Raw genomic sequence first — 23,830 nt, 5'->3', positions numbered from 1 at the left:
AAGTGTCATTTTATGTTATAATTATTTTTAATTAAGATTTTTTTTAATTATTGTGTAATTTTATTCTGTAGCGGGTTGTGGGTTTATAGGGGAATAGGGTGGGAAGTAATTTAATTATAATTAATTAAATATGTAAATGTATTAATTGGTAGTAATAATTAATTAATTGGTAATTAAATAATATTTGTTAATTATTTAAAATTTAATTGGTAATTAATTTAATTTAATTGATTAATTGCTAATTATGTAAATTAAAATAATTTATTTCCTGTAGCGGGTTGTGGGTTTATAGGGGAATAGGGTGGGAAGTAATTTAATTATAATTAATTAAATATGTAAATGTATTAATTGGTAGTAATATTTAATTAATTGGTAATTAAATAATATTTGTTAATTATTTAAAATGTAATTGGTAATTAATTTAATTTAATTGATTAGTGGCTAATTATGTTAAATTAAAGGGGTATTTTTAGGGTTCAGGGTCAGTTTTTGGTTTTTGGGTAAAGGGGTATTTTTAGGGTTCAGGGTCAGTTTTTAGTTTTTGGGTAAAGGGGTATTTTTAGGGTTCAGGGTCAGTTTTTAGTTTTTGGGTAAAGGGGTATTTCTTGGGTTCAGGGTCAGTTTTTAGTTTTTGGGTAAAGGGGTATTTTTAGGGTTCAGGGTCAGTTTTTAGTTTTTGGGTAAAGGGGTATTTTTAGGGTTCAGGGTCAGTTTTTAGTTTTTGGGTAAAGGGGTATTTTTAGGGTTCAGGGTCAGTTTTTAGTTTTTGGGTAAAGGGGTATTTTTAGGGTTCAGGGTCAGTTTTTAGTTTTTGGGTGAAGGGGTATTTTTAGGGTTCAGGGTCAGTTTTGGGTTTTTGGGTAAAGGGGTATTTTTAGGGTTCAGGGTCAGTTTTTAGTTTTTGGGTAAAGGGGTATTTTTAGGGTTCTGGGTCAGTTTTGGGGTTTTGGGTAAAGGGTTTTTTTTAGGGTTCAGGGTCAGTTTTGGGTTTTTGGGGTACAGGGGTACAGTGTAAAAATAAAGTAAAATTAAATGTACATTAATTTAATTTAATGAAATTAAATTAAATTAAATTATATTAAATTAATTTTAAATAATTTAAATTATAAAAATTATTATATACTTACCAATACTTACGTTGTAATGGTAGTGCGTTGTAAAAGTTGCGTTACTATATATATATATGTTTTAAGAAATATGATTAAAACAATATTATTTTTTTACTTTCATTAATTATTTAATTATTAAAAGTTATTTTAAGTATTGTTAAGTATATTTTAGTAATTAATTTTTTATATTAATGTAATTAAACATTGTTTTTATTAAAGTCAATATTTTTTACAACTATATTTTTGTAAACGATATTTTTAACTCGATATTTTTGTACTTACCTGTTTGTAGATAGAAACTCGATATTTTGTCTCTCGATATTTTGTCAACGATATTTTTGTTGGTCGATATTCTGCCCCTCGATATTATTTCAGTGATCCCTATTCAAAGTATAGCAAACAAAGTCTGCCGGGGTCACCTTTATCAGGTCCGGGCCCGATGCATTATCCGTCCAGCATTCTGTAATAAACGCTATCTTAATGTCTTTACCTTCTATAAATAGAGCACCCTCTGTGCTATGTTTAATCAATGTTCTGACATTCATCAGGGCACATTTCAAATTCACAGAGTCTGTGTTAAACCCCACCTTTGCTGGTTGATGTCTCGCCATCTCTAGGGTATGAAACAACAGCTTTGGAATTGTGCTCCTACAACCTGGACAAGCTTCGTAGAGCTCCTGAGGCCGAGCATCGGGGCAGATACAAAGGCATGCAGGTGTGTTGTGATTAGAATTAAGCTTCCTTAGTACTGGACCGTCATAGCATATATTTGCCTGCATCCATATGTTTCCAGGACCAGGGGGGCTGGCGCTGAGCGCGGTCCGATCGCGGACGGACGTAGACGAACTTGCCTTTGGCGCGCCATCGGCGTGGACGCTGTGCGCATCCGCTGCGCGCTAGTGTCAGATTGTGTTTAAATGCCATCAGAGCTCCAAAGCCTAGCCCACTGACCTCTTGTCACCCTCAAGATGGCGGCCGCGAGTTCCCACCGCCAGACAAACCTGTGCCGGTAATCGGGAATACGGGAGGTTTAATGAGGTGGAGAATGTTAAAAATATTAAAAACAAACTGTTGGCTCAGTCTCAACAGCGTTCTATAGTTAAAAATTAAATGTCCCACAGATCGCAAGCCTCACCACAACACACTGTCTCCCAGCTGTGCCTCAGGAGAATCACACTAGGCGCGCTCGCGCCAGCCCGCGATTAAAAGCCATCAGGGCTCCAAAGCCTAACCCGCTGACCTCTCGTCACCCTCAAGATGGCGGCCCTGAGTTCCCACCGCCGGACTAACCTGGCCCGGTAATCGGGAATACGGGAGGTTTAATGAGGTGGAGAATGTTAAAAATATTAAAAACAAACTGTTGGCTCAGTCTCAACAGCGTTCTATAGTTAAAAATTAAATGTGCCACAGATCGCAAGCCTCGCCACAACACACTGTCTCCCGGCTGTGCCTCAGGAGAATCACACTGATTTTCTTACCCTTAATTAACATACTGGATCCCTCCCAAAATGGTTTTAGGCCAGGTCACAGCACGGAGTCAGCCCTCCTGGCTGTGACAGAAGATCTCTGGTTAGCTATGGATGAGGGGCAAACATCGGCGCTGATCCTGTTGGATCTGAGCGCCGCGTTTGACATGGTGTCGTATGATATTCTGCTGAGACGCCTGGCGGAGGTAGGAATCACGGGTCTAGCACTGGAGTGGCTTGCCTCATTTCTTCAAGAGAGGTCATTCTCGGTATCTGCCCCCCGTTTGTGTCCAGTGAATATTTAATCAAACAAGGGGTGCCACAGGCCTCCTCCCTCAGTCCCCTACTATTCAACATCTATGTTAAACCTTTGGCTGCTGTAGCCATGAGTAAGGGCTTGACCATGGTCTCATACACTGACGACACTCAGTTCTTGGTGGCACTCTCTGATAACACCGAGCAGGACACCCTTAAGTTTCAGGGTGGCCTTGCGGCAGTGGCGGAGTGGATGACTGCTAACTGCCTCCAACTGAATTCCAACAAGTCAGAGGTACAGTTGGTAGGTAGTGACCATGGTCTGTGGATTGATCTCTGGTGGCCAGCTAGACTGGGCATGCCCACTTCCCCCAAACAAGCGGTAAAGAACTTAGGAGTTTGGTTGGACTCATCTTTAAACTATCGAGTCCAAACCAAAAAAACAGCAGAGACCTGCTTTGGACTTTTACGGGGACTCAGACCACTGTTGAGCTTCTTTGATGCCTCTACACGTCAGGTCATCATCCAAGCGATGGTTCTGTCCAGACTTGACTATGCCTGTTCCCTCTATTTAGGGTTCAATAAAGCAGAGGTTCAGAGGCTGCAAAGGACACAAAATCCAGCAGCCAGAGCACTCCTAGGCCTGTGCAAGTCTTGTTCCGTGTCAGGTGCTATCTGTCATCTTCATTGGCTACCCGTGGCCAGGCGTATTGAATTTAAGGCCTTATGAACCTCTTTCAAGGTTTTGAAATCTGCTACCCTTCCTATTTTGGCCAATCTTATTTCACCATTTGTTCAATTACGGCACCTTTGGTCACAGGGCCAGCATTTGGTAGTGGTTCCTCGGATACAAAGAGTTCGGGCTGGTGCCGCCCCTTCCGCTATAGAGCTGCCACTCTATGGAACTCACTTCCTGTGCAGATTCGTTGACTCAATAACTACTTGGAATTTAGGAAGGCCATTGAGACTTTTCTTTTCCCCACAAACTAGCTGGTGTTAACTCTGCTGTCTGTCAGTTTTCCTTTTAGCGCTGGGACGCCTCTATGCTGGGGCAGCTGTTGTGCTTTACAAGACAGCATAACATAACATAACATAACATAACATTGACCATTGGAACACTATGTATCTGACACAGATGATGAGTAAGGGGAAGCTAGGGAACAACTATTTGAAATGGATAAAGTGTTGTAGGTGATCAAGGCCAAGAACGAAAATTTTGAAGTGCACTCCCGGTGCAGTAATCATTTAATTACAGGCATCCCGTAATCCACAAGTATTGCAAAAATGGAGGATTATGTCGAAACTATGCTTCGTGATCTCTTTGGGAATAGCTTATCCACAGTATTCACTGTGGAAAGTGCACATCATTCACTGGGGCCTAGACCCCTCACTTGTGTACCAGCCTGCCCCAAAGTAGCACAGCTGCTAAACTAGAGAACAAGATGTAGGCCTGTGCCAGTCACGGAAGCGCTGGTCCATCCAGTACCAGGGAAATACCATATCATTCTTCCCGGATTTCACACTGGCTGTGCAAGCTGCCCATCGTGAGTTTCTGTAACCAAACAACATATTCAGAAAGCAGAGATTTCCTATGCCATGACTCACCCTTCCACGTTGAAAGTATCTTGGAAGGGTAAACAACAATTATTCCAAAGACGCTAAAGGCGGCTTTAAAAATTTGCTAAACCCACCACCAAGGACAAGGACCATGCAAGCTGATCACAGCACGCTGCAGATAAAAATGGGTTGAGTGATAATGACTGATCTCGTCTCATCTTACAGTCACGTGGCTTTCTTGTGCTTTGTTTTAACCTCTACTCTGTCAGCTTAACCAGCTCCGTCTCAGTTTTTGAGTATGTGGTTGAGCCTGAGGCACCTCATGTTCATGTGTTTCACAATTTACACTGATGTCCACAACTTGAATACCTACAATATGCCATGTCTGGTGGGGGTGTTTCTGCCGGATACCCTCCGCCATCAAGGATGATTGCCATTAAAAGTTTTCAGTTGTGGGTTAATTCTTAGTGGGGAAGGGTGGGGGACGTATCTCAGCCTAATTGGGGGGTTTGAGTAGGTGGGGAGGGGGGGACGGATCAGGAATGCACAATGTTTACATTTACTTCTATATTTTGATTTGCATTTTCTTTTCGCCGGCACTATTCCTTTTCTTCTCATTGGTAAAATTGTACATTATAGGAATGCCACAATCTTTTATTGGATATATGATCAGAAGATACACTTTTAGCATAATATCTAATTTTTCATTTCTCACATGGAATATTCTCAGACTAAATGAATACAATAACACACACTTATTCAGGCCTATTTAAGCAGACAGAAAATAGATATGTTTCTAGCAGGAGACTCATTTCTGAAAATCTGCCCATTTGCTCCCGGTATTTACTTTGATGCATATGCCTGATTGTTTTCTGATGTTTATTGAGGAGCACTTTCTCCCCGCTTTCCAACTGGCTGATAGGCCCAATCCAACACTTTTAGACACTTTTTTATATCTCCAATTGCAAGCTGCATGCCGAGCAGTGCACACAACGTTCTCTGGTCCACCTGCTGCACTATCAGCACTAGAGCACATGTTCACCAGCTCATCCTCATGCAAGCTAGTTTCCACCTCTATAACATTACGCAACAGTCCTTCCCACTCTCAGTTCTGAAAGCGGAGGAACTATAGCATACAGATACTAACTAACCCATCACTGATAGCCAAAGGGCCTATTGCTGTGACAAATTAACAGTGTTTCTTACACTGGATTAAACGTACATCTCAGCAATTATTTTGCATGGGACTGGTCGCAGACGCTAATGCTTGCGCTGTACCACACCAGTGGCATCCTTTCCACATCTAGCCTGGCTCTGTCCTTTTGGGAGGCGGTATATTCACATATACATTTGATTACTGGTAACACACTGATGCTATCCCCCGCTGACGGGGCTGCTCAGTTATGTTAAAGATGTCCCTAAATCACATCTTCGGCTCATTGCTATGTCTCTCTAAGAGACAAGTGGCTATGAACTGGTTAGGAAGTCTGGGGCAGATGCATCATGCAAAGAAATAGCGATTCCTTATTTGCGATTATTAAGGAATCGCAAATAAGGACTCGCTGTTGGCTATGCATGATGAGGATAGCGAAAAAATAAGGAATCGCAGTAAATCGCAAAATACAATAGCGATTCCATTAGCGATTCCATGTTAAGGAATCGCTATTGTCAAAAAACTCCAAACTCGCATTTAGCGATCCCGCTAGTTGCGATTTCGCAAATAGCGATATCGCAATTAGCGATATCGCAAATAGCGGGATCGTGAAAACTACAGAGTTGCATTGGGAGCAGGCTGATGACATCACAACCAGGAAGTCAATCAGCCCATGCTGCCACCTGTGCACAGAGGAACACAGAGGCAGAAGCTGAGTGCAGGGAGAGAGAGCAGAAGAACACAAACTGCAGTTTGCTCACAGGTGGAGACTGGGTGAGAGTATTCTGCTTAATTCAGAGACTGTGTCCCTCACCACCCCTTGTTGTAAATAATTTTGTCCACCCTAAGCGTGGAAGGGTATACTCAGACATGAGTCCCTTGCTCATTGCACCATCAGGATTCAAGCAAGCCGGGCCGAAGACGGCTGTAATGCCAGAAACCGGTCCCCGGAAGCTTGTTTCCTTCCCAGTGTAAGAATTGGCTTTTGTAGTTTGGTTTGCCCTGTTCCCATCATGCACTGGGACAGGAACAGACTAATTTGCATACAGCCAGGTTCTGAAACTGGGATGGTGCAATGAGCTAAAAACGGTGTTGGATCTAGCCCTGATCTCTTGACTGGGTGAGAGTATTCTGCTTAATTCAGAGACTCTGTCCCTCACCACCCCTTGTTGTAAATAATTTTGTCCACCCTAAGCGTGGAAGGGTATACTCAGACATGAGTCCCTTGCTCATTGCATCATCAGGATTCAAGCAAGCCGGGCCGAAGACGGCTGTAATGCCAGAAACCGGTCCCCGGAAGCTTGTTTCCTTCCCAGTGTAAGAAATGGCTTTTGTAGTTTGGTTTGTCCTGTTCCCATCATGCACTGGGACAGGAACAGACTAATTTGCATACAGCCAGGTTCTGAAACTGGGATGGTGCAATGAGCTAAAAAACGGTGTTGGATCTAGCCCTGATCTCTTGACTGGGTGAGAGTATTCTGCTTAATTCAGAGACTCTGTCCCTCACCACCCCTTGTTGTAAATAATACAGGTGGAGACAGCCATGTCCCAAACAGCTACAGAGGAGTGTGCAGTGGCCAGGAAGCGAAAAATCAAGCTCAGTGAGAGTGAACTTGACCTCCTCATTGAGGAGGTTGCAATCAACCATGAGAAGCTATTTGGGAAGCTCTCCCTTAAAGTGCCAGAGGCAGATAAAAGAAGGATAAGGAACCGGATTAAAAACAAAGTGACACACAACGGACTTGTAATGCAGTCACAAAGATTGTCTTGGGGGTCACACACGCATAGATGACTTGAAGAAACGCTGGTACGACCTGTGCAGTCGTGCCAAGGAGCGGGTAGCGGAAAGGCTGAAGGAGGCGAAGGGGACTGGAGGAGGAGGCCCAACAGTCCCAGACAACACTGCCCAGGAGGACATGGTTGAGGGCACAATTGAGCCAGAAGCAGTGGTGGGAGTAACGTAGCTGGACACATCCGGGGCGGCTAGTAGAACACAAGGTAAGATGCATGACAATCAACAGAACAATGTACATACTGATAGTGCCCAAATGTAAATCAACCTGCAAATTCACATTAGAAATAGTTCAGCACACATTTTACATAGGCACACTAACGCATCATGGGACTTGTAGTCAGTAGAACCCAATTGCCTGTCAGAATCCAACATAGTAAGCGCAAATGCTAACAAAATGCAGCACAGTCATTGATGAGAGACAGTGAGAACATTAATGTATAGATTTATTAATGTTGCTCAACTAATGCAACAACATAAAATAACATTGCACTGTTTCACATCACAGATGCAGCAGAAGTAAACCCTGATGACAGTGATATTGGAGGCAGCACACAGGTCATCCAAGAGGCTGCCGTGTCAAAACCTGTGACAACACCACCCAAATCCAAGGTACCAGCAAAACGCAGGGCCACAGTCACACCACTGCAGCCACTGGAGTCAGAACAGGAATCAGTTACCGCTCCTAGTACAAGCCGTCCAAGTGCGAGCCACACAACCACACCGCAGGCACATGTCCTTCCAGGAACAAGACGCAGGCCAAGGACCCATACTTGGGCACAGGATGCAGGAACTCCCAATGAGTGGGGTGGCGTGGAGGTACAGATGGTGCGGGTTCAGCGCGTGCAAGCGAGGCACATGGGAGCCATCAACCTGCAGATGACGAAAATGAACACAAACATATCTGTAATGGCTGAGAGTGTGAGGGAGCTCACTACTGCACTAGTGGAAGTACACAGAGAATCCAACAACACCCAGCTGGAGGTGGTGTGTGTGATGCAGGAGGGACACACCACACAGAGGAGGAAGCATCACCAGTTCGTGACCTGCATGGGCGGCTATACCAGGTCCAACAACAAGATGTGCACAAGCATGGCACAGCTGTCACGTCGGTCTGTGGAAATGCAGATAGATATGGGCCATTGTTGTGGGGATGTGTCCAAAGCACTCTGCCAAATTACCACTGCCGTTGAACTGATGCAGTCTAGCACTGGTGGTCAGGGCAATGTTACAGGGGAAGAGGGTAGTGAGGCATCCAGCCTCAGCAGCATCACTGCGCCACCCACCACTGTAGGGAGGAGCAGTAGCCGTAGACAAGCACCTCCCGCTGCATCCGGGAATGCAGATGCAGATGCAGGAGAAAGACATTTGGGTGTGAGAGGGAGGAGACGCTAAACCCAATCAGAGGGGTGTAATACATCATGGTGACGTAACCATGTCCAAGACAATCTTTGTGACTGCATTACAAGTCCGTTGTGTGTCTCTTGTGTCCTTCAGTGCATGCAGTTAATGTGCTAATGGACACCAGCTCTGTTCAATTTCACACCCCTACCGCCTGACGTGGTAATAAATAGTTCACCTTCAAATGCAAATGCGTGTTGTGTGTCATTATTACATACCTTAGAAATAATGCTGGGTGAGGGAGGCAAGATGACGCCTGCGAGAGAGGCGCGCGTGTGAGGAGCTCGGTTTGGCAGTCTGACAAACTTACTTTATCTGAGGTCTCAGTGGCTTTCCCTGGCTGCCTCCCGGCTGTTTTCTTGTGTGTGACTTGATTAGACTTTCATGGCAACTGAAGTCACTGATGTCGGTGTAAGCGGCGGCTTGTATCGGCTTGTGGCGTGAAGACTCGCGGCTTGCGGCTCGCGGTTTGGTACCACGGCACAGACACCCTCTGATCTGCGAGAAGGGGTGAGGTGGAGCGGTGAGGAGGCGTGAAGAAGGCGTGGAGGCAAGGAGGCGGTAAGCCGGCAAGCCGGCAGAGACGTATTGTAACATCGTATACCGTCTTCGCGGTTGAGGTGTGCTTGGTGCCGAGACGTCGAGAGCTCTGGAGAGCTTTGTGGTAGGAGTCCGGGGGCTTCTGTGGAGCGGTGTGGGGCAGCACTACCGGTGAGTTTTGAGACCGGCAGCTTGTCGAAGGCTGAAGGTTGAAGGCGGAAGGCTCAACATTACGGTGCAGTGGGACGGAAGCAGAGGGCGTGTGGTTTTCTTTCGAAAACTGCTACAAAATTTGTAAAAACAAGATACAATATGGATACTTTTCTAAGTTGGATACTGTGTTATACGTTTCTCACTCACTCTGCTAACACTATTGCCATAGACTTTGGTTTCATTTGTGACTTTGCACTATATCTCCTCTCCACTTTGCTCAGATAAAAAAAAAATAAAGAATATAAAGTAAAAAAAAAAAAAAAGAAAAATTCTTTTTGTTTCACTATGGGTCCAAAAACTGGTCATGGAGGAAAAACTAGACCTAGTGGGGAGAGCCAGATTGGGACCCGGGCCGCTCTTGCGGCAAAAACAAAACAAGACGGCAGCAACAATGATTTGGATCTCAGTTAAGTGGTTACCCCGAAAAATAAAATACCGCAAATGTTTAGCGCTAAACCTAAGAATCCAGTGATAAAATTTTTGACTGTTGGAGACAGTGGTAAAAAAAACGCCGATGCTATGGAGGCTGATATTGATCAAGATGATACTTTGGTGGAAGTGCTGGAGCAGCTTGGTGTCTCTCCTGTAGTTTCCCCTCTGCTTACCATACCACAAACTGCCCTGGCTCAAGAATTTTCTGCTGATGGTACTGATGGTACGGTCGTCGCTGATACCGAGGTGGATAATAGTGCCGAACCTACACAAACTTTAGCTATTCCTGTGAATCCATCTAGAGAAGAAGGGATAGAAGGTGACCCTATCAGCAGTAAGGACAGCGAATTTTACTCAATGTCAGAACATTCTGGGGGCTCTGATTTGGAGGGTGATCTGGAGGACGATGTAGAGACGTCGTCACTAGAAAACACCAGCAAAGAAGCTACGTTCATATCTATGGCAAACCAACAAGTGGATAGCCATTGGGGAGAGGAAACCCATAACGAGGGGATGACAGAAGTAGATCAAGAGGCTATGCCGGGCCATGGTGGCCAGGAGGGCCAAATGGGTTCCTCTGATCAAACTGATTATAGCTACAGCCCGGGGATTTCAAGTCAAGCCCCACTAGATATCATCTTGAAAGCTATCTCAGATCAACGCCTAGAGGCTAAAGCTGAGCACTTGAAAACGCATACTGCCTGTAAAAAACTTCAGAATACAGTGCGACGGCTTGCGAAATCGTGCAACGACTTCACAGACAGAATGGTAGAGGCGGAAGGTCGTATTGCTTCACTTGAAGATGAAGTTGCACATAATAAAGCTGACATTGATGGTATTAAGGCTCAGAAAGATGATGTTAACATTAAATTGGTTGATCTGGAGAATAGACTACGCCGCAATAACCTGCGGATTTTGGGAGTGCCTGAAGGGCGTGAGTGACAGGACATGCGGCAGTTTGTGGTTGAACTTTTCGATGAGGCCTTCCCGGAGGTTAAGGACTGGAATTGGTCTTAGGAGATCCAGCGGGCACACCGCTTCCCATTTCGGCAGCAACCGTCACGGGGCAAGCAAGGCCGTCAATATCCGCGTGCCATTTTGATATCCCTAAACAACTTTCTGACAAGACAGACAATCTATGATCTTGCAAGGCCGGATAAAAAGCGTACTGGGAAGGGTACTGAATTTTTTGTGCGCCCTGATTACTGCCACACTACTGTAGAAAATCGCTGGCGATTGCTCCAGTTGATTGCCCCATTTCAATTGAAGGGTGCTCAAGTCTTTCTACTCCAACCATCTACTTTAAAAACTGTGTATAAAGGCCAGAATCGATTTTTTACATCTGAGGCCCTAGCGAAGGAGTATTTGAGTACACTAGCATGAGGGGGTGTTACGATTCTTGTATATATGTCTCTTCTATGTTGGTTTGTTCCCTCATGCTATATTTTTTTTCAGGATAACGGATTTGTCCAAACCGAGAGTTGCTTACACACACATCAACGGGGCGATAGGCCCCTTCGCCTTAGTTTTGGGTGAGGGTCACAAGGGGTGGGAGGGGGGGTGTGGTGGGGTAGGTGGAGGGTTAGGAGGGTCACGGGGGGGTCTTGGGGAGTAAAGGGAGAAAAGCTTGGTCAAAGCCAGAAAATTTCAAGCCAATATATATTGCTTTTTTCTAAATATTTATGTAAGTATCGGTGTCACTGGTTAATGAATCAACTAAGACGTGACGGTTGCTTTAATTTTCGTATGTGTTCATTTAATGTATGTGGCCTTAACAACGTTCTCAAGCGTAAACGAGTGCTGCATGAAATTCGCTTAATTCAACCGGATATTATATGTCTCCAGGAGACGCATATCCCATGGGGGAATAGGAAGGTTTTGAGCGATTTTGGGTACACAGTATTGGCGGCCTCACAACAATCTACCATGAACCGGGGGTGGCTATATTGGCCCGGCAGTCCATAGTCGCAACAGGAAAAATTAAAGTCGATAGTCTAGGACGCTGGGCAATTGCTGAGTGTATTATAGGGAATGTTTCAGCTACGATATGCACGGTTAATGGATCAAACATTGACGATACTGCAGTGCTAGAGTTTTTGAATGTTGAGCTGGCTCTCTGGGGTACACCGCTTTTTTTACTTGGCTATTTTAATATTCATGGTGAGCCGAATACCTGGGACTTGAAATCTAGTGGTTACACAGGCAGGAAGCCGAAGGTATTCAGAGAATTAAGACAATTATTGCTTCAACATGGGCTGATTGATGGGTGGCCCCTGGCAAATCCAAGGGATCCAGGTTTTACTTTTTTTTCTTCACCTCATAAAAAATGTGTGCAGTTAGACTACATCTTTTTACCTAGCCATTTGGCGGGAGGCTCTCGAATGTCTGTAATGTCACGTATTACTTCTGAACATGCTCTGATTGTAATAGACATACCCTTGATTAAAATTCAGCGTGTGCAACGGTCTTTCACATTTAATAAGAAACTTCTTACGGATGAGACATATGTGCGACATGTTTTAGATTGGGCCCAACAGTTTTTTTATATTAATAGGGGCTCTACCACATATGCAATGGTATGGGACTGTTTTAAGGCAGGACTACGTGGTGAGACATGTAGCTATGGCTGGGCACTACAACACAAACAAAAAAACATAACTCAACAACTTCTTTATGATCTAATAAATGCAGAGCGTGAATTGATACGAGATATTAGTGTGCAGCAGGACAGTAGTGCCTCACAAGATAAAGTTGCAAGATGCAAAGCAAAGATTAATGGGGCGTGGAGTCAAGACATAGCACAGCAATATAAAATGTATCGTGCTGAGAGATATGAGTATGGCGAGACTGTGGGAAGATGTTTAGCTCAAAGAATGCGTGGGCGCCAGACTGTACAGCGTATAACATCTATAGAAAATATTCAAGGTGTTCTAGTCGAATCATCGGACGGTATCCTTCAGGTATTTCATGATTATTACACAGACCTTTATACCCAAGAACACCTCTCTTTTGAGTTAATCGGTCAGTTTGTTGATAAATATGATCCATCTCAGTTACATTCTATACATAAAGATGAGTTAGAGGCACCAATTACAATGCAAGAGCTTGAGACTGCACTTAAAGAATTGGCTTTGGGGAAAGCTACTGGCCCCGATAAGCTTCCTCTAGAGATATACCATGTGTTATTTCCCATTATCAAAGTTGATATGTTGGCAATATGTATTGATGCCCAAGCCGGACACCCCCCTCCATCATGGGATGATGCATGCATAATCGTATTTTAAAAAAAAGATAAGACTTCGTATCTTCCTGGGTCCTACCGACCTATCTCACTTATTAATGTTGACGCAAAATTATATTCTAAAATCCTGGCGAATCGATTGATTCAAGTTGTCCCGCCATTAGTTTCTGAGCAACAACATGGTTTCCTTCCAGGCCGTGGTACGAACAATCATATACATCGTGTTATTGCAGTTTTGGATTACGCTGCTGCAACTCGTATGAATGTAGGTTTGGTGTTTTTAGACGCTGAAAAAGCGTTCGATCGGGCATTTTTATGGGCAATTATGGAAAAAAATGGGTTTTGGACCTCGATTTATATCTGCTATACAGGTTATGTATAGGCGTCCCAGGGCCAAGATCTGCCTATCAGGCCAGGAATCAGCGGCGGTTAATATCACTTGTGGCACACGACAGGGGTGTCCATGTTCGCCGCTGTTGTTTGCCATGTACATTGAACAGCTCTTACAGATGTTGATGCGATCTCAACATATACAATCGATGGTGTTACCTGGGGGCACTATACGTGTATTAGCTTATGCTGATGACGTTGCTGTCATAACATCCGATCCAGAATCAGCATTACATGATATTGAAAATTTAACTAGTGAATTTGGCAAGGTGTCGGGGTATAAGCTTAACATTCAGAAAACACAGGTTATTTGCTCAACAGGACTCTGTGCTAATGACTGTCGGGTTACTCCGGAGGCTAGATACATTGGCATTAAAATTAGGCTATCGCTTCAAGAGTTAGTTATGGTGAATTGGACGGATATTCTACAATCTGTTAAAAGTCAGCCTGAGAAACTGGAATGCTTACATCTATCGCTGGTTGGGAGACACAATGTTCTAAAAATGTCTATATTGCCTAAAGTGCTGTATTATTTTCGGTGGGTGCCTTTGGAGATACCTGTACTACAACAGAGGGAACTACAATCTATATTTCACAGATTTCTATGGGGTTGGAAAGCTGCATGCAGGGCATCCGAATTTATGACACTTTCAATTCTGTGTGGTGGATGGGGGGTCCCGAATTTTGCACTATACTATTTGGCTTGTCTTATGCAGAATATTAAATATTTCGCGATTGGGGGGACCCCACCTATATTTGAAAACCCTGATATTTTCTCTCTTTTACTTGGCTCAGAATCACGACAAATGTTGCTCCGTTTTCTAGAACCTAGCTATTACAAAAGAACTAGATTTAAATTAGTATTGTCTGCCTTTAAAGGATGGCGCTCAATTCGGAAGCTTATTTCGCTAAGACGTATCAATTTTTATACCCCATGTAACTCTATAGAATTGTTTCCTCCAATATTTTGGGATCGTACGATGCGTACATGGGGGGAAAAAGGTATGGGATGTCTTGGCTCTATGGTTAAAGATGGTACGATGGCCTCATTTCAGGAGCTAAAAGATATTTATATATGGTTTCTCAGCATGATTTTTTTAAGTATCTACAACTACGCGATTTTATTTTGAAACATCCAAATATTCTACCGTTATGTCCAAATGATTTTATTGAAATACTTAAAAAGCCATCACGAATAGGGATTTTGTATAACCATTTGTTGAATACACAGCTGGATGACATGGGGTCACAGGAGTCTAAATGGTGCATTAGATTGGGTACTTCTGTAGTACCATTTCAAGATTCAATCTACATGCCTGCCAAAATTATTTTGTCAGCCAATTTATATTCACTGCATTATAAAACGTTATTTAATCTCTATCATACACCTCTTAAAATGTTGAAATGGGGTAATGCTTATAATGGGAAATGTTATAGGTGTCAATCCGATCAGGCGGATATTGTGCATATCTTTTCAGATTGTTTTGTTTTAAAACCTTTTTTTATATCTATTGAAAAATTCTTGACACATGTTACAAACTGTGAGGTGGTTATTTCCAGAGAGTTGATTATCTTTGGTCTATCTAATGACACTGATCTCTTTTTAGGTTACCATGAAAATAGATATCTTTTATTTATGGCTATGGCAGTAGCTCGCTTATGCATTTCTTCAATGTGGTTAAAACCAGAAGCACCTGTATATGAAATGTGGCGAGCAAAGTTTTATAATGTTTTCTATTTAGAATATAACCTTTATCGTATTAAATCACTTAGAAAAATGAAAAGGGGGTGTAAAATTTGTCAGGCAATGATAGAACATTTAGGTCAGTTGGAATGACATCCATATGATTGTATATGATGGTACTGTTTTCTGCAATGTTTTTTTTCTGGGCTCCGTATATATTTGCACCATCAGTTTGTGTATATATGATGCTCTGCTTTGATTCAATGCTTTTGTATTTCTGGCTTTGAACTGAACCAATAAAAAAGAAAAAAAAAGAAATAATGCTGGGTAATGTCTGTACGTTTTCTTTGTCCCTCCGCTGAACTTCCAAGATGTGCCCGGCGTGGTTGTGCTGGGGGCTGGTTGCCCTCTGTGTCGGATTCCTCAATAGGGATACCTCTCCTTGTTGCTATGTTGTGCAACATTGCACATGCCGCAATTATCCTGCAGCATGTTTCCCGTTGGTACAGCATTGCTCCTCCAGTTTTATGCAGGATGCGGAAGCGACTCTTGAGCTATCCAAATGTCCGTTCTATTACATTACGTGTCCTGATGTGGGCTGCATTGTACCTCTGTTGTTGTGGGCTGGCTGGGTTCAGGTATGGAGTCAAGATGTAATGCCTCACCGCATATGCACTGTCACCTACAGAGTTACGAACAATATGTTAGTGTCAGGTATGCATTGCCATTACCTAGGTCAGTGATGAGTATTGTATTCAACTTACCTAGCAGGTGTCCATTGCCAAAATCACCCCTGAGCAGACGTGTGTGCAAGCCACTATGGCGGAAGATGTAGGAATCATGAGTGCTTCCAGGGTATTGTGCAACGAGGTCGGTGATGATGTTATCAGCATTGCACACTGCTTGGACATTAATTGAGTGATATGCTTTCCGGTTGCGAAATATATACTCATTTACGGCAGGGGGACATATGGCTACGTGGGTGCAATCTATGCATCCGATCACGTGTGGGAACTGTGCTACTTGGTAGAAGTCCTTCGTTTGGCTCAATTCCTGTTGGGTTGTGGGGAAGGTGATGTGGTTGTTGATCAAAGACATCATGGCAGCCAGGAAGGATTTGAAGAACCGCGAGAGTGAGCTCTGTGATACCCCTCCAGCTTCTGCCACTATATCCTGGAAGCTACCTGACGCAAGCAGGTGCAGGCTACATAGCACCTGGACATGAGTTGGGATTGCCTGGGTCCTACGTGTTTGGCGCTGCAATAGTGGGTCCAATTCATCTATTAAGTCTAGTATCATTGCTGCATTCATCCTGTACTTGTCATAAATTTGCTCACGAGTCTGTCCCAACAATGTGATGCGCAGCCGGAAGATTCTCTCCTGGATTCTCCTTCTGGCCTGGCCTGCTGCAAGTATCCTCCTCCTCCTCGCAAAAATGGAGAGTCCTGCCATCGTGGGAGGCCACTATGGCCTCATGGGTCTGTTTAAATACACCTCTGGTGTAAAGCAGGTGAGTGTGTTTTTTTTGTTGTTTTTTTACCACCTGATTGTGATTCCCTGTAAACTGCTATTGCTAAATAGCGAATTTTGATGTAATCGCAATTAGCGAGTTTTCATGCATCGGATTAGCGATTTTCTTGCGAATTCGCTAAATTGATATTGCGATTCCGCTAAATATTTCGCAGTATCCTTGGGTTCTCGCTAATTGCGAATCGCTAAGGGGGTTCTACCTTGATTCTGCAAATTCTTTTGCGATTTCGCAATTTTGCGTTTGCAAATTCGCATTTTGCTAGGTTTTCACTTCATGAATGGCTTTTCTTTCTTTTGCGATTGCAATTGGTAATTCGCACCAGTTGCGATAGCTATTTTGGTTGATGCATCTGGCGTTCTGTTCCTACAGTCAGTGCATAGCTCCATGATATTACATGTTGCCAAGAACAACTGACCACTTTCTGGGAGTTTATGTCCCCACGATCCTGTCCAGTAGATATATGGGAACCCTTCAATTCTTGGCTTCGCATCTTAGACTCAGACATTCCAGATTCTACCCAAGCAACACAATAGTCAACATTAGCCAGGATTAATAAACTGCATGCATTAAACTTGTGTAACTGCTTCATATTACTCCACAGACATCTAATGTATAATATCTGATGAATATAAATGAATCAATATAGTCTTTGGTTTGCTTATATGAAATTGCCAGGGTACATACTCTGTACTACAATCGTACCTAATCCATATTGTAATATGAATCACAGGGCTGCATTAGCATACCGCTTTCCAAATAGTATATGATTTCCCTTCCCCCTTACTCCATTCCTTATCCTCTCATTTTCTTTCTCTGTTGATAGTGCGGGCAAATAAGTAGTATGTTGTATTGAATATAATATTAAATGCTAATAAAAAAACTCTGCTTGAGCTAGCCTTTGTGGATGCATGGATCTTAAATACCTTCTCATTCCCATAGTGCTTATATTATACTGCTTCTTGGTACTCCGCCGGCTGAACTCATTTTTACAAAGTTTGCACATGGGACATGACCATCCTAGTGACCAAGATGGCTGCTTAGTTGTGAAGCCCTTGCACTGGCTGCCCGTTTTTTGCTGGGTTCCACCATCCTTCTGCCTTCTGGTTAAGCACAAGATGTCAGGATTGCGGCCCTAGTGTACCCCTATCTCTGATGAGCCCCTTGGCTGAGAACTTGCAGTGCTGGGAATAGGCGGCGAGCGTACCCAGTTATCATGGCCTGGCACTGGCCTCAGAGGCCCTGTGATGAGAGGGGCCATGGGTGAGCCTGAGGATGAGTCAACCGAGCCTCAGTAGGCTGAACGACCGATCTGCCCTAGAAGCTCTCCGATGTTGACACTGCAATGAGGGAGCCCACAGCAACAGGATCTGATGATCAAGGGTCTGTGGGGGCAGACCAACACCACTACCTGGCAGGGCCTCTGAATCAGTGCAGCGATCAGTGATGCGGGTGAGCTTGAGGCGGATGTTGTTGGGCCTCACTGGGTCTCGCTGGTGGCTGTTTGGCCAATCCTCTCCTCTCGCAGATGATACTTGCTGTAATGATGGCCAGGCCATGCATGACCCTGCTTCTTTTTTCCCATGCAGCTGGTGGGATGGGTCAGCGTTCGCCATCCAATGAGCCACCTACTTGATCTCCTACTGTAGTGTTGGTGAGTCCCTCCTCATTGCATTCTCCTTCCTGGTCTGTGACAATGTTGGATGGGGAACCACATAGCAATGATAGCCATTTTTTACTCCTGATGAGATATTGGATTAGCGGCGGTGGTAGATTTTGAGGCCTCTGGCACTGGGAGTCTTGTCGGGCCATTAATAGCATGGAGTCCCACAGGCCCTTAATAGCACACTGACACTGTGAGAGCCTTAGAGGCTGTCACCCGCTGTGATCACTGGGTGCCAGTATATGCTTTGGTGCATACAATTGGGGTGTGGGACACCTGGCATCTCCCTGAACTTGGGATTAGTATGACATAACCTGCCTCAACCTTATGAGAGCCTCTTTTGACTACCTAGGCATCTATTGTCTGTCTTTCCTACCGAATCCAGAATGGGAAGATGTGATCCCAAGCAGAGGAAGCTCATGTTTGAACAGAATAAAACTGCAAGGCTGCAACACTCCCTGCCTGACACTGAACCTGACCCAGATTGAGAGACTGCGCACAGAGCTATGTAAGTCACCACTGCAATAATGGCAGAGCTCCACATAGGCACACACCCACTTTGACACTCTCACACATAGGTTGGATCGCATAGGTGGGAGGATAGAGCGACAGAACACTAGGCTCGATGGTGCCCAGAAGCTTATCTCGGAGCTGGAGGACAACATTTCATCAGTTGCAAAACAGCAGGAAAGAGTTAAAAAAAATGCTTAAAACAGCCATAGATAAGAATGAAGATCTCTAGGTCAGGTCCCCCTACAATAACATACCGATACTAGAAGTGGCAGAGTCAAGAGATGTGGGCCGACCCAGTTTATTTGAATCTCTCCCTACGGAACTCTCTGTGAAAAAAGCTTCATGGATAGGTTTGTGGTGGAGAGAGCCCACAGATCACTTGGACCATGCACGCCAAACCCACATGCCCTCTTATAGTCCACCTGCTGAACTTCAGGAACAGGGACCCAGCTCTAGCCTGACCCAGGGGCGGAGTGCCCTGTCATTCCAGGGAAAAAGTATTACCATTGCCCCTGATTTCAACATAATAGTATAGGGAGCGAGGCGTAAGTTTGCAGTTGTAAAGGACACCCTCCTTAAACAGGGACTTAAATTCAGTTTATTGTACCCAGCTCGTTGAAGATAGAAGTTGACAGGGGGCTTAGATGTTTGCTGTACCAGCTCAGCTCTAGACTTCTCTAAGCAGCACTGTAGAGAGAGGAGTTCTTCCAGATGCACCACCCGTGATCGATTCCGACCTGCTGAAGATGCTGTCACTGTTCAGCCACCACCTGAGTTATAATTAACTGATTATAACACTCTGCTCCATTTCTCTCTGAGTGTGAAAGGGCAGTGGGTAAAAAGTTTGCTTAGAACCAGACCTGTAACTCTTTACTTACCATAACTAAAACTACAGAAACCTTTGCTGAGGGTGTTCTGCTACAAGAGGACAAGAGAGTAGGCAGCTTGATATCACATTTTCCAAGTAATTCCGTTATTCTATAATCTGTCATATTTTGCATGGTCTGTCAATAGGTCAGTCACGTGGTCGAAGTTCTCACCGTACTGATGGAGCAAGGATTCGCATGTAACACGACTTGCTTGTACTCAACCCGCTTAACATAACAGTAATGAATTAATCAACCTGTTCGTATTACTAACACTGCATTATATTCCATATGAGTGAAGCTTGCATATGTTCTTTTACTAACTGTAATCCGCTTGCAAATAAAATGGCTGCTTCTACGCGGGATTTCTACTGCGCATGCGTCTGTCATACTCACGTGACATGCCGTACTATTTGCTTTGGAGGGAATCTTTCGCTTCTGCGCACTAGGACTAAGGTGGCTGCTCTGTGTTACAGCATGCATGAAGCTTGCACTGCGGCTTTTGCTAAGCTGTTCGTTCTGCTTAACTTTAACGCAATAGTTAAAAATAAAACAATGGGGATAAAATAGAGATGAGTGGTATACAGTGTATTAATTTATTCTGTGTTCTAATATTGTTTCTTTTCTACTTTTCATATATCGTAATCTTTGGGCCCAAGAGATTCTATTACTCCATCTTGAAAAGCCAAACTGCGTATGTCAAAACTCCAGAAGGAGCTATGTCATTTGTCATTGAAACTCGGCCAAGGCACGACTTGCTAGAAGATGTTCATGGGAAAGTCAACTTCTGACCTCTGTAAAAGGAAACTGAACTGAAATATAGACTACATTGTAATCATTATTGATACATTCACTGCCGGGTGGAATAAAACATACGTGAGAAAAATAAAATGATGGGCGGGAACGTTATTAGAATATTCAAGAGAAAAGTGTCATTTTGGTATGGTGTGATGACCTCTCCTCACCTTTTTTGTCCAATCAAAATTGGGGATCCATACACTTGCAACATTAGGGGGTGGTACACTGACCTGAAAATAGTATAACTAGCATAGGTTTAGCTAGAGAAATTGTCTGACTTGTCCGAATAGCTGACCTGTCACTGACCCAACGCACTCAATAGGTGATCGAGAGCAGAAGTGCTGCGAAGCACTCTGTCAGAAGATTCACTGACCCAATCGGGGTCCGGGAAGCTGAGGTGCTGGTGAAGCACTTTGTCGGTGAAATCGATAACTCAATCGGGGTTTTGACTGTTAGCTGCAGAGAGGAAGTAGCGCAGGCGTTGCAACTGAACTGTGGGTGCCGGTCTTAATCTTTGGTGGTCCTGTCCTGATCCAAATCTGGTTTTACCTTTCCTGATTCTGATCTGCACCTGCTATCCTACTGGCGACTGCAACTTTCGGGGTTGTGTCCTCCAAACTGACCTGTGGCCAGGGTTAGTTCTTCACACCATTCCTAGGTGAATATAAATTTATGTGGGTTCGTCATTAATTTGTTTCCTTCTCTTCCCCTCCCTAAAGGTTACATATTGGATAATAGTGCTTGCATATTATGTTCCTTCTCTTTACCCTTCCTATTGATAAAGTTTGACATGTTCCTTTTTCCCTTCCCTTTTGTTAAATGCTGAAATGTTTTGATCGTATTTTATGTTCCTTCTCTTTACCCTCCCTATTGTTAAATGATCGAAATCAGTTTAATACATCTTTTGCATAGTTATATTTTGATTCTGATCTTCATTATTGAGAGTCTATTCGTGTTTGATCTGTGGATCATGACCATTTAAGAAACGTAGTTAAAGAACTTAAAACTTCCCGAGTTTGTGGTTATTACATGAATGCAAATGTTATTAATCCTATTATGCTAACACCCTTGATCCCTTAGGACTTTAGGTACCGGTGACGTGGATTGGTAAGTCATGGTATAGCTAGGTCAAAAGGCCTAAATGTTAAAAAAATACAGTGGTAGTAGAGCGAAGGTTACCTGCATAATTTGTGAGTTATTATTGATTATGGGCCCAGGCGAATATTGATAAAAGACTAGTCGGGTGACCTGCGCGCTCTATCAGTATATTCTTTTTGGTAGCAGAGGATGGTTAGGGTTTAGTTAAGATAGATAGGTAGTTAGTTAGTTGGTTAAGGAACAATATTGTTGCATATTTGAAATGTATAATCGATTGTATTGATTTTATGTATTAACCAAAATTGTTATATGTTTTGTCTCGAATCCCCGGGGGCAAAATACCGGGTGGTAAATGCAAGCCACACTGCAGTGAGGTCACTTAACTGTAGGAAATGAGTGCATGGTTAGCTAGAACCGGAAGCACTATTTAGGGATTTTTCTGTATGAATGTATGAATAAATGATAGCAAAGAGTTAGCTAGCAAAACCTTTGGTGCGATATCACCTAGAAAGGGTCACATGGAAGGAGTAGCAGGTTCGTAGGAGCTTCAGTGATAGCAAAGGGGTTCGCTGGTGAAACTTTGGTCTTAGTTTGTTACAGTAAGGGATAAGTTTAAAGAAGTAGCAGGTTCTCAAATGCTTGTGTGAAGGGTCGACGGAAGGGATCTACTCGTAGTATATGAAGAGTAAGAGGAAGGGATTTACTCGCAGTGAAATATATCTTTCTTTTGATTTAGTCACTCAGGTACAGTGGCGAATGTTTTTACATTGATAATTAATAACATTTGCACTTTAAAACAAAAGAAATTACGTTTTCGTATTAACTTAAAAAAGGAGCGAGTCAGTTGAGGAGCTACCCTGTCGTCACTCAGAGCCGCGCGGGTATTGGTTGAGACAGCGGGTGTGCAGCTGAGGTAATAATTGTAAAGGAGTGGTGAGTACAGAAGCGTGAGAACCAGTCTCACGAGAGAAACCACGCAATTATTGCCTGGAATTATTTGAATTAAAGATTTTGATTGGTCATGGGAAAATAAAAGACGCGCTGGTATTGGAAGCATTTTTGTAAACAAATTGAGTGTTATCGTACAGGTTTAAATTTCTAAAATATATGTGGCATTTAAATCCAGGAATTACAGAAACACGACCTGATAGAAGATACTTTGGGTTTGCTTGAAAACAGATTATTAGGGGGAGACCTTACATAATGTATGAAGGTGAAAGAAAAATTTCATTCGTAAAGAGAGTTAACAATTTCTTTACGAAAGATAAACCAATTAAAACCAGAGAAGGAATTATTATTCCACCACCAAATACGCCAGCATCATATATGATGTTTGACAGGGGCTACCACACTTGTGTATGGTTAGAGAATTGGGTGGAATACACTAAAGATGACAGAGTTTTGGCATTTCCTGAGTATGGTACTTTCAATGGCAGAGTTCTATTTAATTTGAGGACACGTATGAATGACTTAAATCCCAGACCTATACTTACACAGTATGAGGCATTAAAAGAATGGGAGATTGAATCTTTTGAACGAGACAGACCCAGAAGTGACAAAGGGTTAAGTAAGTTTTACCCTAAGTTTCCACGAGAAACTAGAGACAAACAAATGAAACAATGGAGACAGTCCATGTTGGTAGAAGGGTTGTATCCTGTGTTCACGCAAGAAAAACCGTCAGAAAGTAAAAGCACAGAAAAAACAAGAAACCTAATGATTAATGATAACACAGAAGATGATTGTTTGGAGGATTTGTTAATGAAAAATCCACCACCGTATAATGATGAGCCAAGCGCGAATAATCCTAGTGCTCCGTTTCTGAAACCACCTCTGATTCCGCAAGTGGTACATGAGACTTCATTAGAAAAAGTACTCCAAGACAGGGAAAGAGAAGCATTAAATAAACAAAGGAGTGAGTTAATTCAGAAAATTTGTCAATTAAACACAAGTCCTGAAGCCCTAACAATTCCAGTAACTATTGGCCCAGTTGTTCCTTTGTACGAGATGAGCAAGCTAGTCCTAAAACAACTGTTATGACTATACCTGTAGTTCAGCCACGAAAAGAACCTTTAATAATCGATGATCAGGCAAGTGAATGTGATTCAGTAATTTCCCTGATGGACTTACCAAT

This window comes from Lissotriton helveticus, chromosome 6 (assembly GCF_964261635.1).
Source record: "Lissotriton helveticus chromosome 6, aLisHel1.1, whole genome shotgun sequence".
NCBI classification, from domain to species: Eukaryota; Metazoa; Chordata; class Amphibia; order Caudata; family Salamandridae; genus Lissotriton; species Lissotriton helveticus.
This window is presented reverse-complemented; position numbering follows the sequence as displayed.